The sequence below is a fragment of the Macaca fascicularis genome, chromosome 13, assembly GCF_037993035.2.
Source record: "Macaca fascicularis isolate 582-1 chromosome 13, T2T-MFA8v1.1".
NCBI classification, from domain to species: Eukaryota; Metazoa; Chordata; class Mammalia; order Primates; family Cercopithecidae; genus Macaca; species Macaca fascicularis.
Genome location: NC_088387.1, coordinates 119717181 through 119733705, shown reverse-complemented (window position 1 = coordinate 119733705; position 16525 = coordinate 119717181). Strand labels below are relative to the sequence as shown.

Sequence of the window (16525 nt, the reverse complement as noted above, 5' to 3'; positions counted from 1 at the left end):
TGACAGAGATCATACTTACTAGGGGGCCATTTCAGTAAGTGGTGCTGGGCTCCTTGGATTTTCTATACATAAAACCAGTTTGCATCCTTACTTTAAAGTATTTACAAAAATTAACTTCAGATACAGTGCAGGTCTACATATGACAGGTAAACCATAAAGATTTAGAAGAACATATCTTCAAAGGCATTGAAGTTTTTAATTTTTTGTATATCCTTAAAATAGACAAAAAATAATAGTGAGCAATACTAAGATTAAAAACTTTGATCATCAAAAGGTACTATTAAAGTGAAGAAGCAACTTCAGAAAAGCGGGAAATACTGCCACATATATATCCTACAAAGGACATGTATTCGGTATGTATAAAGAAATTCTACATGCCAATAAGAAAAATGAGTAAAATATTTGAACAGACACTTTACACAAGAGGATATACAAAAAGGGCCAATAAATCCTTCCAAATGAAGAAGACAGAGTGTTTAACTTTCAAACTGGCAGAAGTTAGAGTGATAAAAATTAACCAGTTTTATAGAAGTTTCAAAAGGAGAAAACAGATATAAAGACATGGTTGAAAGCAAAAGTATAATCAGTCATTAAAATTACCTTTAAAAAGGCTAAATATTTAATTAAAAAGTTTAGAATAATGAATTAAAAACTATATGATGTTTATGAGAAATATTTATAACTCAGGAATACACGGCTATTGAAAATAAAAGCATTGAACTATATATGTGTATAATTGAAATGTTAAAGGAAAGTCTGGCTGGGTCAGTAAATACAAAAGTGACTGAGGTATCTTGCATTAGGAGATAAGCAGGATAACTTAATAATAATTGAATTCTCTATTATTTAGAAACATATAAAAAATACATACTCCAGTATAAAGTCATATGCATGCATCCTAGAATACATGTACGAATGAGGTCTGTAGCAGCATTGCTCATAATGGCCCCAAATCAGAAATAATCCAAATGTCCACCAAAAGTTTTAAGCCACAATGGATCACAACTAATGCACATCACATTAACAACAGAAACAGAAACTGAGTAAAAGAAACCAACCACGAAAGAATGCAGAGTATTATACTATTTTTTTTAAAGCTCAATGCCTGGAGAAACTATTTCTTATTATTCAACAAACATATAAACTCTATGTAGGTTGAAAGCTATAAATTTATAAAAGGGAATATCAATTACAAACATCATCAGTTATGGAAAGCAAATGAAAATAAGATAATCTACACACCTACCAGAAGATCTAAAATGAAATTTAAAATATTAAGTATTGGTGAGAAATTGGAACCATCATGTGCTGCTGGTGGGAATGTAAATTGGTGCAACCTACCAAACTTTGGAAAATATTTTGGCAATATTACTAAAACAGCATGTGCAATTCCACTTGTAGATATATACTCAACAAAAATGTATACATTTGTTCACCAATAAATAAATTGTTATTCATAACAGAAATATTTCTAGTAGCCCTAAACTGGAAAGTAACCACATACCCACCAATAATGGAATGAATGAATGAATTGTGAAATAGTTCCACAATGGACTACTATACAGCATTGATAAGGAAAAATGTATAAGATTGAATCAACCAATGAAAGCCTGATTTTATTCCTAATGTTAATGAGAATGCTCCTATTATTCTACTACTTTTTATAATGTTGACTTCGATTTCTGGTACATATCCTTTATCAAGTTAAAGACATTTTTTATACCTTAGTTTCATAAGAGCTTTTATTACAGTGTTGAATTGTATCAAATGTTTATAACATTAAGATAATTGTATTGTTTTAATCCATTAATTTCCTGAGATAGATTTTCTAGTATTGAACAAAAGGTGATTTTTTAAATTTGAAGCTCCTTTAATATCAAAACAAACATTACAGTTACAATGTCATATTCTATTAGTACACTTTTGTAGTCTTTTTGCAAATATTTTATTTCATATTTTGTGCCAATGTCCGTAAGTGGAAATGTCCTATAATTTACCCGTTTTATCACTGTCTAGTTTTGGCATCAAGATTTTTAGTTCCTTAAATTACTTTTGAAGGTTTTTGGTTTTCTTATTCTCCAGAATAGTTTACATAGAATATACATTTTCTGGTCTTTGAAGTTCTGAAAAATTATTTCAGCCTAGAAATTTTCAGGTTAGGATAGTGATTCAGATGACGATGATGATGATGATGGTGATGATTCACTTACAATTTTATTTTTCCCCATGATACATAATTTACTCGTATTTGTCACTCATTCTTGAGTTAGTTTTGGCAATGTATCTTTTCTCATAAAATCATTTTTCTCTTCTAAATTGTTAAGTTGTCATTAAGGTATGTATTTTATTTTTATAAGTATGTATCAATTCCATAATTATAGTTCTAATTTCTTTGATGGTATTCTTAATATTTTCTAGTTATTTTTCTAAACCTTTTTAAAAATTAGATTTGTAAAATATTTCTCTATTTTTAATAATTTTAAGAAAATATGGTTTTGATTTTATTGATTGAATTTACTGAGTTTTAACACTTTTGATTTTACATTGTATTTAATGTATGCTTATATTTTTATTGAGGCACTATCTCTACTTTTGTCCTACCTCATGAAAATGAATGTATAGTTCATGCTGGAAGGGACTAGGGTGGAACAGAAAGCAGAGAAAACCAAGAATAGAGGTTATGTGGGCAAGGCTGCAGGAGAAGCAGCTGGAGGAAGAGCAGGCTGGCTGGACTAAAAATTTAATCGGGTAAAATGCACTGGACACCGCCATAAGGCAATGTTTTGGGTGTGGTCAAAAATATACAAAAGTATACTAATAATTCTTTTACTTTGGAGATATGTCACATTTAAGAAGTATAACAGAAAAAAAACAGTTTTAATAATTTAATTTTAGAGACAGAGAACTTGTACTCCTAGGAGTAGGAAAGTGTCTAGCTTCCAGAGGGGCAACTGCTAATTCAGTTGGAAACAGCAAATAAAGAACTTAAAATCAGCATATAAAAAGCAGTGTATTTCTGAAGACTAACAGTGAACAAGTTGAAAATTAAATTTAGAACCCAACCCCATTTATTGTACAATTAAAAAGAATAAAATTCTCAGAAACAATCTTACCTAAGAAGATGAAAAAACTTGTATTCTGAAAACTACAGACATTGATTAATTAAATTAACATACACACAAATAAATAGAAAAACATCCCATGTTCATGAATAGGAAGACTTAATATTGTGAAAATGTTTCTACTACCTAAAGCAATCTACAGATTTAATATAATTTCTATTGAAATCCCACTAACAGTTTTAACAAAAATAGAAAAAAAAATACCAAAATTCATATGGAACCTGAAAGGACTCCAAAGAGCAAAAGCATTTTTGAGAAAGAAGAACAGCGCTGTAGTCATCACACTTCCTGATTCCAACCTACATTACAACACTACTGTAATTAAGCAGTATGGTAGTGGTATAATGTTTTATTTGGTATTAGAATAAAAAGCTCCTTATATACTTTCTGCCTTTACGATTTCTCGAGGCTTATGTCTTGCCCTGTGGTGTTAAGAAATGTTCAGATTCTGAAAATGTGCTCTTAAATAATTCTTCAGCTTAATCTGTTGTTTATGATTTTGTTCTCCAGCTGCAATGATTCTAATTTTATCTATAGGCTGTCCTATCTTGATAATCATGTTTCTAATTTCTTCAAGAGCTCTGTTTTGTAAAAATTATTATACCCTATTCTTGTGTTATGGATGCAATGTCTTCTCCTGTCCCTATATTTTCCACCCTGTCATCTCAGGGGTATGTTTTGCTGTGTGTTTACTTTGTGTTGCTTGCTAACTTCTGTTGCTAACTTTTATGAAATGCTTGGCGATCTTGTTTTTTGCTTAGATTATCTTCCTAATTCCCTGTTCCTCTGTCTATGGAGTTTGTCTTTATCATTACTGGCATTTTATGATTGAAGAGGCAGAACAAAACACCCTGTAGTCAGGATGGATGAGCTTGCTAGTCCCAGGTCTTCCAGGCATAGGCGTTCAACATTATTTTTATAGTTTTTCAAGATTTGAAGTAAGTGAGGAAGGAAGTAATGTTTCCATCCTAATCCAATCTCCACCTTTATCCTTTTTTCGTCCTATAAGATCAATAAGTGTAAGAACCCTGAGAAACTCAGACAAAGGTTACATTTTTAGGTTAATCAAAGAAGAAAAATAAAAGCTTAAATTACCTAACAAACAAAATGTGCCAACAAGATCAGCATCCAAGGGTAAAAATGTACTTTAATTCACAAACTTTAATGGCAAAGTAACGTCTTAATATTAAAAAATCAGTATTTTAATATTCCATAACAAAAAGTAATATACAGATGTGATATAGATTGCACTATGCCTCCTCCATTAACAAAGAAGACTACATATAGTTTAACATTTTATTCCAAGTTTAAACATCTCCAGATAGGAAAGAAAAATTCCTAGAATTTCTTTTCATAAAAATCACATTGCTTTTAATTTAATTTAACCAATCCTGTGCCTTAAAATCAAAGATAAAATACTGTGAGCAGAGTCTCCTCATCCCTAGACCTCCAAAGTGAACATTACGCAGTAGTGACCATAGCTGGAGAAAATGTGGGTTAAAATCAAGTGTGTTTGTCTCTGCATACGTAGCTAAGTACTAGGTTAAGACTTTTCCTATCCCTCTTAGGCATGTAAGGCAGACCCAGAAGACTACAGAAGTGGTAACACCAGTAATTATTAATAGAACAGAATCTAGGATTAGAAGTTTGGGATTTAGACAACATCTTATCTCTCAGATTTATGTATGAAAAAGTCTACTCTATTTTACCTTCTAGACTTTGTGTGCATTATCTGTCATTACCAGGGTCCCCAAGTCAGAAAGTAGATCATCCCGTCTTTGAGAACTGCTAATCATTGTGTGTGTGTGTGTGTGTGTGTGTGTGTGTGTGTGTGTGTCTGCGTGCGCACGCACGCATCTCTCTCAACAAACCTTATGTAGACTCTGAAGTTGCAATCTAGGATAGCAGGATAGCACTATTAGGTCATGAATTGTCACCTAAATACTTTGATTCCAGCACTGTTGCTGAATAGGGGTTTATCCAATTATTTTTTTATCAACTGACATCCTTGAAGCCAAAGGTTGACATTAAGCAATTAATACTAACTCACTTAGTTTCAGATATTATTCTGCTAGAATATTATTTTAAAATAAAATAAAATTATTTTTATTTTTATTTGGTGGCTGGTCCAGGGTGGAAGCATGTGGTACTAACATTGGCTCTTAATATGCTTTATGGAATTTAATTCATCAACATTAACTAGTTAAATTGTCTTAATCTATAAAATGCCAAGTTATTAGATACTAATATTGCATAGTATGTTGAAAGAATGCAATTGTCAAAAAGTCCTGTTTTTCAGATAGATACATATGAGGTTAAACATGTGATAGGGAAAGGGGAAGGGATTAAATTCAAATGTTGGAATGCTACTGGAGAAAGTAGATTTTTATATGCTTCAAGAAATAGAGATCAAAAAATATTAGAGACTAATGAGTAAATGGTGAAAAGGTCTTTCTAAAAGCAAAGGGACTGAGTGCGGTGGCTCACACCTGTAATCCCAGCACTTTGGGAGGCTGAGGCAGGCGGAACACTTGAGGTCAGGAGTTTGAGACCAGTCTGGACAACTTGGTGAAACTCTGTCTCTACTAAAAACACAAAAATCAGCTGGGCATGGTGCGTGCACCTGTAGTCCCAGCTACTCTACTCGGGAGGCTGAGGCAGGAGAATTGCTTGAACCCAAGAGGTGGAGGTTGCAGTGAGCCGAGATCGCACCACTGCATTCCAGCCTGGGCGACGGAGACAGACTCTGTCCCAATAAATAAATAAATAAAATAAAACAAAATAAAATAAAAATAAAAGGAAGTATAGAGAGTAAAAGGGAGTAGCCAGGCTCACCTTTTCAAAGAGTAAGAGGCATGTACCTCACGGTTCCTCCCAGGACCAGCTATGTCCCTCAGATTTAATCAGCTACACCATGGAGTACTCATATTAGATTCCTAGGGTGGCCATAACAAAGTACCATGAACTAGGTGACTTAAAACAACAGAAATCCACTGTCTCTCAGTTCTAGAGTCTGGGAAGTCAATCACCCTGTTACCAGCAGAGGCTGCTTCCTCTGAAATCTGTAGGGGAGGATCCTTTTTTGCCTCCTGCAGCTTCTGGTGGCAAATGAGAATCCTTGGCATTCTTGAGCTGTATCGTTGTTCCAATCTCATCTCCACTGTCGCCTGTGCGTCTGCCCATATGTCTCTTTCCTCTCCTTAAAGGACACCAGTAACACCAAAGTAGGGATCCATCCCAGTCCGGTATGAACTCATCTTAACTAATTACATCCGCGACTGCTCTATTTCCAAGTAAGGTGCCCTCCTCAGGCACTGGGGGTTAGGAGTTTAACACGTCTTCTTCTTGGGTGGAGAGGACCATAATGTAACGCGTAGAGGCTGCCAATGACTCAATGTGAAGGCCAGGAACCACTGTCTGTCCTTTCTCCTTACCCCCCAGGTCAGTATTTCCTCTTAAATAAATAAAAAGCCCATTTTACATGGTTCCTAAGTTCGCTTGTAAATCTGAAGTGTCAGTTTTCTCTTATGCACTTTTTGTGTGCCAAAATTAAATCCAACAAATATTTATTGAAAGCCTACAATCTGTAATTTCTTAAAGAATTAGATCAAGAGCCTCCAGGCGCCAGGTGTATCTAAAGAGCAAAATAATCATGTTAGTAACCTAACTTAGAAAAGGCATAAAAAAGACAGAACAAAATGACCATTAGCACATATAAGAATATTGCATATTTTAGAAATAATGTGATCAATAAACAAATTATATGAGACACTTAGCATGTATTGGTTTTCAATAAATACTTGATATTGTTATTTGAATCAACTAGAGAGTTTATTTGATTTAGTGAAAGATGAGTTGGGGAACAGAAAAGTAACAATGGCCCCAAAATATAAGAACCTTCAAAGAAAACAGTAGCACCAACCGTTTTAAGGAAAGGGAAAGAGAATAAAATATAAGAATCTCAACAAAGAACATTAAAACACAAAAAGTCTTTCACTGAGCCAACACATTACTGGAAATAATAAAGTGTCACGTTTTCCCAGCTATGTTTTAAACGTGAACACTGGAGTGTAAGGATTTCAAATGTGAATTAAGAGGAAACAACGGTCAGGAAGTGCTCTTGTGTGAAGAAAAGGAATGCCCTAAAAGCATCAAGGTGGTGCTCCACTGGCCACTTCTGATGCCTCTGCCCTCCCCCATGAACAGTCCAGCAAGGATGACAGTGACTCATTACTGTTGTCGCCTTGTAGCTCTTTGCTGTGGTGAGGGGCACTGTGAGGGGATGGCCTGACCGAGAAGATGGGGGCTTGCAGGTCCTCGCCACACCCAGCCTGGTCTGCTCTCCTGGCTACAGTCGCCTACAGCCCACAGTGCTCCCACCAGCCATCCCTGTGTCTCGGTTTCCGATGTCAAAGGAAATCACTGGGCCTGTGCAGACAGCAGACCAGCCTGCCCGGTCCTCTGCCACTAGGTCTTTAGTAGGACAGACATCTTTGGGACTGCTGTGTGACGCGGTATACTTAGAGCCTTTCTCCTGGTCATCTTGCTTAGAACCTCCCTTCTTCAACCAATGAAACGGAAGTTGTCAAACAGGAAAGGACAGTCATCTTGAAACCCTGTGAACTGGTTTTCCAGACCCTTTAGACCAAGCGCAAGCCTGCCTTGAATCAAACCCAAAGGGCTCACTATGGGTCCCAGTGGCGTCTAATGGACAAAAGGGAATGTGAACCTCCGCAGAGTCCGCCCTGACCTCCCCTTGCATCTGGTATCCAGGGAGGGTTTCAGCAGCAAGGTGGTTTGAGCTGCCCCCCTATTCCAGGGTCTGAGGCCGGTGAGGGTTGTACAGTGACCGTCCTTGTCAGATGCAAGGTCCAGCGAAGCATTCTCAGGTAAAACTCGGAGCCCTGAAGCTGGCCCGGGGAGCCGTCTGCCTGTTCACCGCTATGCTGCATCCTTGCAGGCTACAATCAGGCTGCTCGAGTGATTTGGGGGGCCTCTAAGGCTCATAGCTGCATTCTAGATCCAGCACCTCCTTTCAGATTCACATGTTCACTCAGCAAACATGAATTTGATGCCCAGTATGTGTACCAGGCCCTGTGGAGGTGCTGCAAATGGGCCAGTGAATGAGAGGCAGGGTTTGTGGAGTTGAAGGACCTCTGACTCTTGAAAGAGGTCAGAGAAGGGTTCCCAGAGGACGGAACTGGAGTCCAGGCTGAAGCTAAAGGTTGACTCTGGAGCAGAGAGAAGAGGAGAGCATTGCTGGAGGGAACAAAGGGAGGAAAGTGACCCCTTTGAGGGATTCCAGGTGGGTCAGTGAGATTGCAGGGATATTGGAAAAAGTGGAGGAGGAGCGTGCAAAGAGTTCCTCAAATACAACCATATAAGCCAGAGTAAAATCACTTTTATGTTTGGGCTTGTGGTAATTGAGATTGTGGCTGGGGGTCATTTTAGAAGGCTGTGGCTGTAATGAGAGGTGCCCTTCGTCTCTACACTACACAACACGATGGAGTGTGTCTGCTGTTCACATTTTTTCTCATTTTTATTATAATTTTTATTTGATTTATAAATGCTTTTACATGTGTTTTAAAATTTACAAATGCATGGGAAGAATTTTAACTATTTTTTTTTTGCAATTGATCTCCAATTTCATTAGATTTTGGTGCATGAATGTGGTCAATAATATTAATTTCTTGGGTATTCGTTAAAACTTTCTTTGTAGTTAAATATTTTTAGATGACTGTTCCATGCGTCCTTAGAATGGATGTGTGTTCTTTTAGTGTCGAGTATATCCATGAGGCCAATGTCAGATTAAGCTTATTAAATTTGCACAAAACATTTTTTCCCAGTTTGCCAGATCTATTTCTTTCTAAGAATAATATAATAAGAATATCTAGCTAAGGTTCTAAATTTTTTCCACTTTACCGACATATTTGTCTACTTTTTTAAAAAGAATTTTTGAGTTTATATGGTTAGGAATATATAAGTTTAAGCTTTTCATGACTTTTTACAGCTATTTTCATACTTAATGGAGCTGGATTTGTGTCATGGGTTCTACTTTTCTCTGATATTACTGTACTTGTTTTCCTTGTTTATATTTGCTGTGCATACCTTTTTCTATCTCCTTACTTTTAACATTTCTGTTAAAAGTTTTAGGTGTGTCTCTTATAAAACACACATAGCAAATATTTTTAAAATTTATCTTCAAACTCTTTAGATATAGAATGTCAAGTTATTAGATATTAATATTGTATAATATGTCAAAAATAGGCAATTGTCAAAAAGTCTTATTTTCAGATAGATACATATGAGGTTTAAAAAAGTGATAGGGAATGGGGAAGGGATTAAATTCAAATGTTGGAATACTATTTGGAGAAAGTAGGTTTTTATGTGCTTCAAGAAACAGAAACCAAAATGTATTAGATGGACACTTCTATTTAAACATAGAAGATGTGAAGAAAAGAGAATGCTAAAAATAAATTTCTTAAAATCTATTTTGATTAACAGAAAAATTTAAAATATATTTATCTTGATATTTAATATATTTTGGTATATTTTTACCACTTTATTTTCTAATTATTATTATTATTATTATTATTATTATTATTATTTCACTTTTCTCCTTGGTTTCTTCTATATAGACAGAGATTGTTCTATTTTTATTTCTGCTTTTAAAATTTTGTGGGTTTATTAAACATTCTACTTCTATACTTTATAGTTCTCTTCATTAAATATTTATTGCATAGTTAACAGAGTCAAAACATAGGAGACATCTCAGTCTCCTTACCAAGGAAAAGAGTTACTTTTGAACTATTTCGTTTTAAACCTGTTTACCGCTCCTTCCATTTTAAAAAATTTTCAATACTTTGTAAAAGTGTTTTTGAACTTTCAAATATTTGTCTTCTATTTGACTAACTTACTATTTAGCAAAATAATGAAACTGGACCCTTATTTTACACCATACACAAAAATCAACTCAAAATGGATTAACAAGCATAACATCTAAAACTGTGAAAATACTAGAAAAAAGACACAGAGAAAGCTTCTTAATATTGACCTTGGCAATGACTGTTTGAATGTCACACCAAAAACTCAGGCAACAAAAACAGAAATAAACAAATGGGACCACATCAAGGGGGAAAAAAAAAAAAAAAAAAAAAAAAAAAAAAAAAAAAAAAAACCTCTGCCTAGCAAATTAAACAGACAACGAAGAGAAAAGGCAATCTACATACTGGGAGAAAATATTAGAAAATCATGTATCTGACAAGGAGTTAATGTCCAAAATATACAAAGAATTCATACAACTCAATAGCAACAGCAGCATCACACAAAACAACCTGATTTTTAAAATGTACAAAGTATCTAAACAGATATTTCTCAAAAGAAGACATGCAAATGGCCAACAGATATGTGAAAAGTGCTCAAAATACTAATTATCAGAGAAATGCAAGACAAAATTACAATGAGATTTACCTCACTGTATATCTCATATATTCAGGATGGTTATTAAAAAAGACAAGTGATAACAAGTACTGCTGAAGGTATGGAGAACTCATACATTGTATACTGTTGGTGGCAATGTAAATGGAAACAGCCATTATGGAAACAATATGGAGCTTCCTTTAAAAATTTTAAAAATTGAGCTACTATATAATCCAGCCATTCTGTTGCTGAGTATATATGTCCAAAGGAAAGGAAATTAATGTCCCAAAGAAATGTCTGCACTCCCATTGTTGATTGCATCATTATTCACAACAGCTAAGTTATAAAAACAATCTGTGTCCGTTGTAGAATAAACGAGAAAATGTCAAATATGTGTGTACATCACACACACACACAGATACACACTATGATATTATTCAGCCTTACGCAAAAGAGGAGGTGCTGCTGTGCTGCCATTTGTGACAACATGGCTACACCTGGAGAGCAACGTGCTCAGTGAAATAAGCCAGGCACAGAAAGACAAGTATCTCATCATCTCATTTATATATGGAATTTCAAACGGAAAAAATGGTTGAATACATAGGAACAGAGGGTAGAACAGGGGTCAGCAGGGTAGGGAGGGAGAGGAAATGGGAAGGTATAGGAAGGGTGTAAACTTGCAGTCACACAGGCTGTATAAGTCTATAGAAAGTCCAGCAGGGGGACGGTAGTTAATATTGTATTGCATATTGAAAATATGCTGAAAGAGTAAATTTTAGGTGCTCTCACCACAAAAACATTGAAAAGGTAACTATTGAAGATGATGAATATGTTAAATTGCCTACTCGTAATAAGCATTGCACCATAAATATGCATCTCAAAACATCAACTTTTACTCCTAAAACTTATAAAATAAAAAATTCATTGTTTAGTCATTTGTTTGTTCATCACTGCTCCTTTCCGCCTACTCTTTCCTCAAGGGTTCAAAATTTTCTTCTTCTTTTCAAATTATATCCTTGAGAAGCAACTTCTGTTGATATTTATGTAAAAAAAGCCTTTAATGCATTTTTACTTCTGAATGATGAAAGTTTAAAGTCAATAGTAATTTTTCCTAGTATTTTGAACATATTCTCCCATTGTATTCAGAAGTCTAGATCTTGCTAATGAGGTTGATTAAAAAGACCTTTGCATAACCCCATCTTTGTAGATGGAAAATTCCTTATAATAACAAAACATTCAGTCTTAGATGCAGCACGATGGACACAGACAGGCGCCTCTTCTGTCCCCAATACTGAGCTGTGGGCAGATACCCATTGCTAGTCAGGCCCTCCCAGAGGTTTCCTGTGCAGCAGAGAGCCACACTGGCCTAGGTCACCCCCCTGGGAAGGGTAGGAGAAGAGGAGGCCTAATCCATAGCTAGTTCAGGTGGTAATATAGGACCACAAAGGCTTTTCCAGACCAACACGGGTCAACTTCATGCCCCCCCATAGTGTTGGCTGAGTCTGTTCAGGCTGAATTGTGCCTTGACTTTGGCCTTGGCCAGTCCTTGTTCCTTCCCTCCCTTCTGGCACCCCTCCCAAGGTTACTCAGTAAACCTTCATGCTTGTGGAACTCCATCTCACAGGCTGCCTACCAGGAACCCGACCTTGGCACTTTGATTCCAGAAATAATTACAAAGAACAGATAAGTTTAGAGGGAGTCTGGGAGCGGAATTATCTTTGCATGGGGTAATGAGGACTCCATCACTGGTTATAGATGGATTAAAGACAACCTCCAAGAACAAGGTCGAAGCCCAATTACTGAAACTCTCCCTGATGGTGAATTGGGATGGGTACCCCTGAAATGATCCAGTAGCCAGTGGCAGGGTTCAGGCATTTTACAAATGAGGGAGAAATGTAACAATCAGGACAATGGACTTGGGAGTCACTGTTTAAGCCAGTGAAAGCATTAGGTAAACAGAGACTGAGATCCATCGACAGGAAGCTAAGAGCCAGGGATGAAACACAGAGGGAATCATACACAGAAGCTCTTCTGCTCTGTAGGTGAAGGCTGAGAAAGCTGAGATAGAGACTGTATTAGTTTTTTATGGATGCTGTAACAAATACACACAGACTTGCTGGCTTAAACAGTACAGATTATTATCTTATGGATCTGGTGGTCAGAACTACAAAATGGGCCTCACTGAGTGAAAACCATCTGCTTTGTTCGTTCTGGAGGCTCTGGTGGAGAAACCAGGTCCTTTACCTTGTCCAGAGGCCTTATTCTAGAGGCCACCCACATTCTGGGTCTCCTTGACCACTTCCTCCTCCTTCAAAGCCAGCAGCATTGTATCTCTGATCAACCTTCCATAGTCACATCTCTCTCTGACTCTCCTGTTCTGCCTCCCTCTTTCAATTTTAAGGACCCTGCGATTATATCAGGAGCACTACAAAATTCAAGATAATCTCCTTACTTTAAGGTCAGTTGGTTAACAACCTTGATTCGATTGTAGCCTTAATTTCTCTTTAGCGTGGAACCCAACATATTCACAGGTTCTGGATCAGGATACGGATCTCTGTGTGGGGAGAAGGAGGCATTATTCTGCCTGCCACACAGGCACTAGACTTAATATTCAAGGTAGCCAAACCCAGAAGAAGGTCAAGCTTCTCACCAAGGCAGCTCTGCAATGCACAATTCTGTTTACAAAAGAATAGAACCATGATACATGGGATGCAGACACTTTGATTGGCGTGTCTCAAAATCTTGAAGTTCCATGTTCCCACATGTCTTGTTTTCCAGAATTGTTTCACCCCTCCCTGTTAAGAGCAAGCACTCTCTCTTACTTAAAATGAAGAGGCTGCCCCCCATAAGACATCTCCTAGCTGTTAGAACATAATTAAGCTTATGTCACAGCTGGGATGACCTGGGTCTGATAAATAGTTACAAGATCCAGCCAATGTGCACTGGCAGAACCAGAGAAGTACATACAGGATTGGATTTTGAGAATTCTTCAGCAAAGGGCTCTGCACAAAAAGGAGAGTTTATTGCTTTGGAAGCAATTTGGAGATACAGGATTTAGCATCCTGACAAAGCCTTTGGAGATGGGGTAAAATTGCTACCATGATGCTTCCTGAAGAATGGAAAAACTCAATGGTCCATACTAAGTGAGCTGGAATGCCAGGATTGCATGGCAGACAGTGGAAGGGGGCATGGGGAGACTCAGGGAGGTGGGCATGCTGGGATGGTTGCACTACGTAAGGCCAGCAGACCCACTAGAAGGTTCACAGAGACAGGGGGTTCTGGCAGACTCTATTTCCTAGAAGAAGAAGGAGTGCACAAGAAAAGAAAAGAAGGACCAGCCTCCCAAAGACTGTTGGCATTTGCTCTCCTGTAGAGGCAGGGCCAATGGTGGGAGACACCTTTACAGAATTAGGCTTGCTATAAATACAGGATGACAGAACTCTGCAGAAATACAGACCAGGTGGCAGTACTTCAAGATGAGAAGCCAAGTGGATGCAATTGTCATTATGACTGGCAAGGTTGGAGTGGCCGCCAACAGGGCCTGACCTTCAGAAGTATGAAGAGGGTTTGTAGAACACAGCACCCTGGGGGCAAAATGGACAGGCAGCCAATCAGGGCACTGCTCACATCATCAGAAAAAATCAAGGATGATGATCAAGAGGCTGAGAGCAGTAGCTTCCTGGTGCAGTTTTGAAGTTGAGCCAGTGTTTGGACCTAAGACCTATTGATTGAAGAAGAGACCATGTTCCCAGGAGGAAGGACCGTGAAACACCATGGAAAGTATGCATGGCAATGATTTCCCCAGCCCTTCCACAAAATGATGTATGTAATTTCCTTGGGTCACTGTACACAAGGGAAAGAAAAATATCCAAGTGTTTCTAGGATTGTTGGACAGAGATTTAGAGTTGACAGTAACACCTGGAGCCCTGCAGAGTCATTTTCACTCCTCTGTTAGAGTTCGAATCTATGGGATCAGTGATGAATAGAATTTTGGCTGATGTCCTGCTTGAAATAGATTCATTGATTCTACAGACCCACTAAGTGCCTAGTATATATTTGGGAAAGACATACTAGACCACTGGTGCAAACCCCACATTGGGTCTTTTGCATGTATGGTCAGAGATATAATAGCAGAAAAGCCAAATGGGAGACTGTAAAACTACTCCACCCTCATCTCAGACAAGATATAAATTTATATAATTGGGATATATTTATCTATCTATCAATATCTGTATCTATATCTATAGATATAGATATAAATATATCTCACCCAAGGATGGCAGGAATTAGCAGCACATTTAAGGAGTTAAATGCCACGGTAGTGATCCTACCTTGTCTGTGTTTACTTAGCTTTCTGGGCCTAAAGAAAATTCAGATTATTTTGGAAAGACAATAGTAGTACCTTGCAAGCTTAATGCAGTATGACCCCAAGTGCTGTGCCCTGCCCATACCCAAGCAGGTTAACATGGCTGCAGGTGCATCATAAAAGATCATCCATCTAATGATCTAAAAGATCATTCCCATCTTGATCAGAAAACTAGATCAGTGTCTTAGTCCATTTTATGTTACTTTAACAGAGTATTTGAGACTAGATAATTCATAATGAACAGAATTTTATTGGCTCACAATTCTGGAGGCTGAGAAGTCAAAGGTTGAGGGGTGGGCATCTGGTGAGGGCCTTCTTGCTGCATTATCACCTGGAGGAAGACAAGAGGGTAAGAGAGAGCAAGTGGTGGCCAGACTTGCCCTTGTAGAACAGCACCAATTCCACCCATGAGGGCAGAGCCCTCACAGCATAATAACCTCTTCATACCATCACAATGGCCAATTGAATTTCAACATGGGTTTTGGAGGGGACAAATGTGGAAACCATAGCAATCAGAAAGTTTGCATGCACATGAAACTGACAATAGCACATATTTACAGTTTCTTCTCAGGGCAATATTATGTCTTCTGCCTTCTGGACAGAAGAGATCTGGGCCATCTGGACATCGTAAAGGTCAGCTCTCTATGACATTGTGTTAATCAGGCCAACACGAAGAGACTACAGTGTTGGATGCCTTGGGAATCCACACACACTCCAGAGTGTGGCAGACAAGCCCTAGATAAATCCAGAGGCATGCCACTTTAGTGAAACTTTTAGGAGTCTAGGGGTCAGGACATGTTATCCAAAATAAAGGACAAGTTGTGGCATCTCATTTTTCTACGATAAGAAAGTGCACCACCTGGCAGACCTGTTTATCTTTTGAAACAGCATGTGCTGTACTTGAGAATACTCCTTCAGCTCACATTTCAGGCAATGCAAAAGGATTCCTGCTTCTAGTGGGGCCGCAAAATGAAAAGGTACTGCAGTGGTTCAGGCTATGGTGCAGTCGAGACTTGGGCCAGATTATCCAACAGACTAAACAGTATTAGAAATATTAGAAGTGGGAGCCAGGTGTGGTGGCTCATGCCTGTAATCTCAGCACTTTGGGAGGCTGAGGTGGGTGGATCACCTGAGGCCGGGAGTTCGAGACCAGCCTGACCAACATGGAGAAACCCCATCTCTACTAAAAAATACAAAATTAGCCAGGCGTGGTGGCACATGCCTGTAATCCCAGCTACTCGGGAGGCTGAGGCAGGAGAATTACTTGAACCTGGGAGGCAGAGGTTGCCTTGAGCCAAGATCGTGCCATTGCACTCCAGCCTGGGCAACAAGAGCGAAACTCTGTCTCAAAAAAAAAAAAAAAAAAATTAGAAGTGGGAGCAGACACCATGTTAATTTCATGGCTAACACCATAGTAAAATAAAGTAGGCCTCCGGGGTTCTGGAACAGGAACAACCCTATTTATCATTACTCCCAAGACCCGCACTGGAGAGGCATGTTACCATTTTCTCGCTCCGAGCTGTGCATGAATAAAGATCCTGGTTCCAAAGGAAGATTACATCCAAGAAGGGAAGAGTAAACATTCCACTGAACTCATATAAGTGATGGCTGCTCTCTG

The 16525-nt window shown here is 37.9% G+C and overlaps 1 long non-coding RNA gene across 5 annotated transcripts in view; it reads right to left on the bottom strand.

Moving 5' to 3' along the window:
- Positions 1-16525, bottom strand: part of LOC123568446 (uncharacterized) — a 54590-nt gene that overhangs the window by 20887 nt on the left and 17178 nt on the right. For 4 of the 5 annotated variants that reach the window (XR_010580612.1, XR_006691821.2, XR_012421813.1 and 1 more), the window contains exon 2: positions 15168-15238. The exons of the other annotated variant lie outside the window; for it this stretch is intronic. This is a non-coding gene — a long non-coding RNA (uncharacterized lncRNA). The remainder of the gene's footprint in view (positions 1-15167; positions 15239-16525) is intronic. 5 annotated transcript variants of the gene reach the window in all.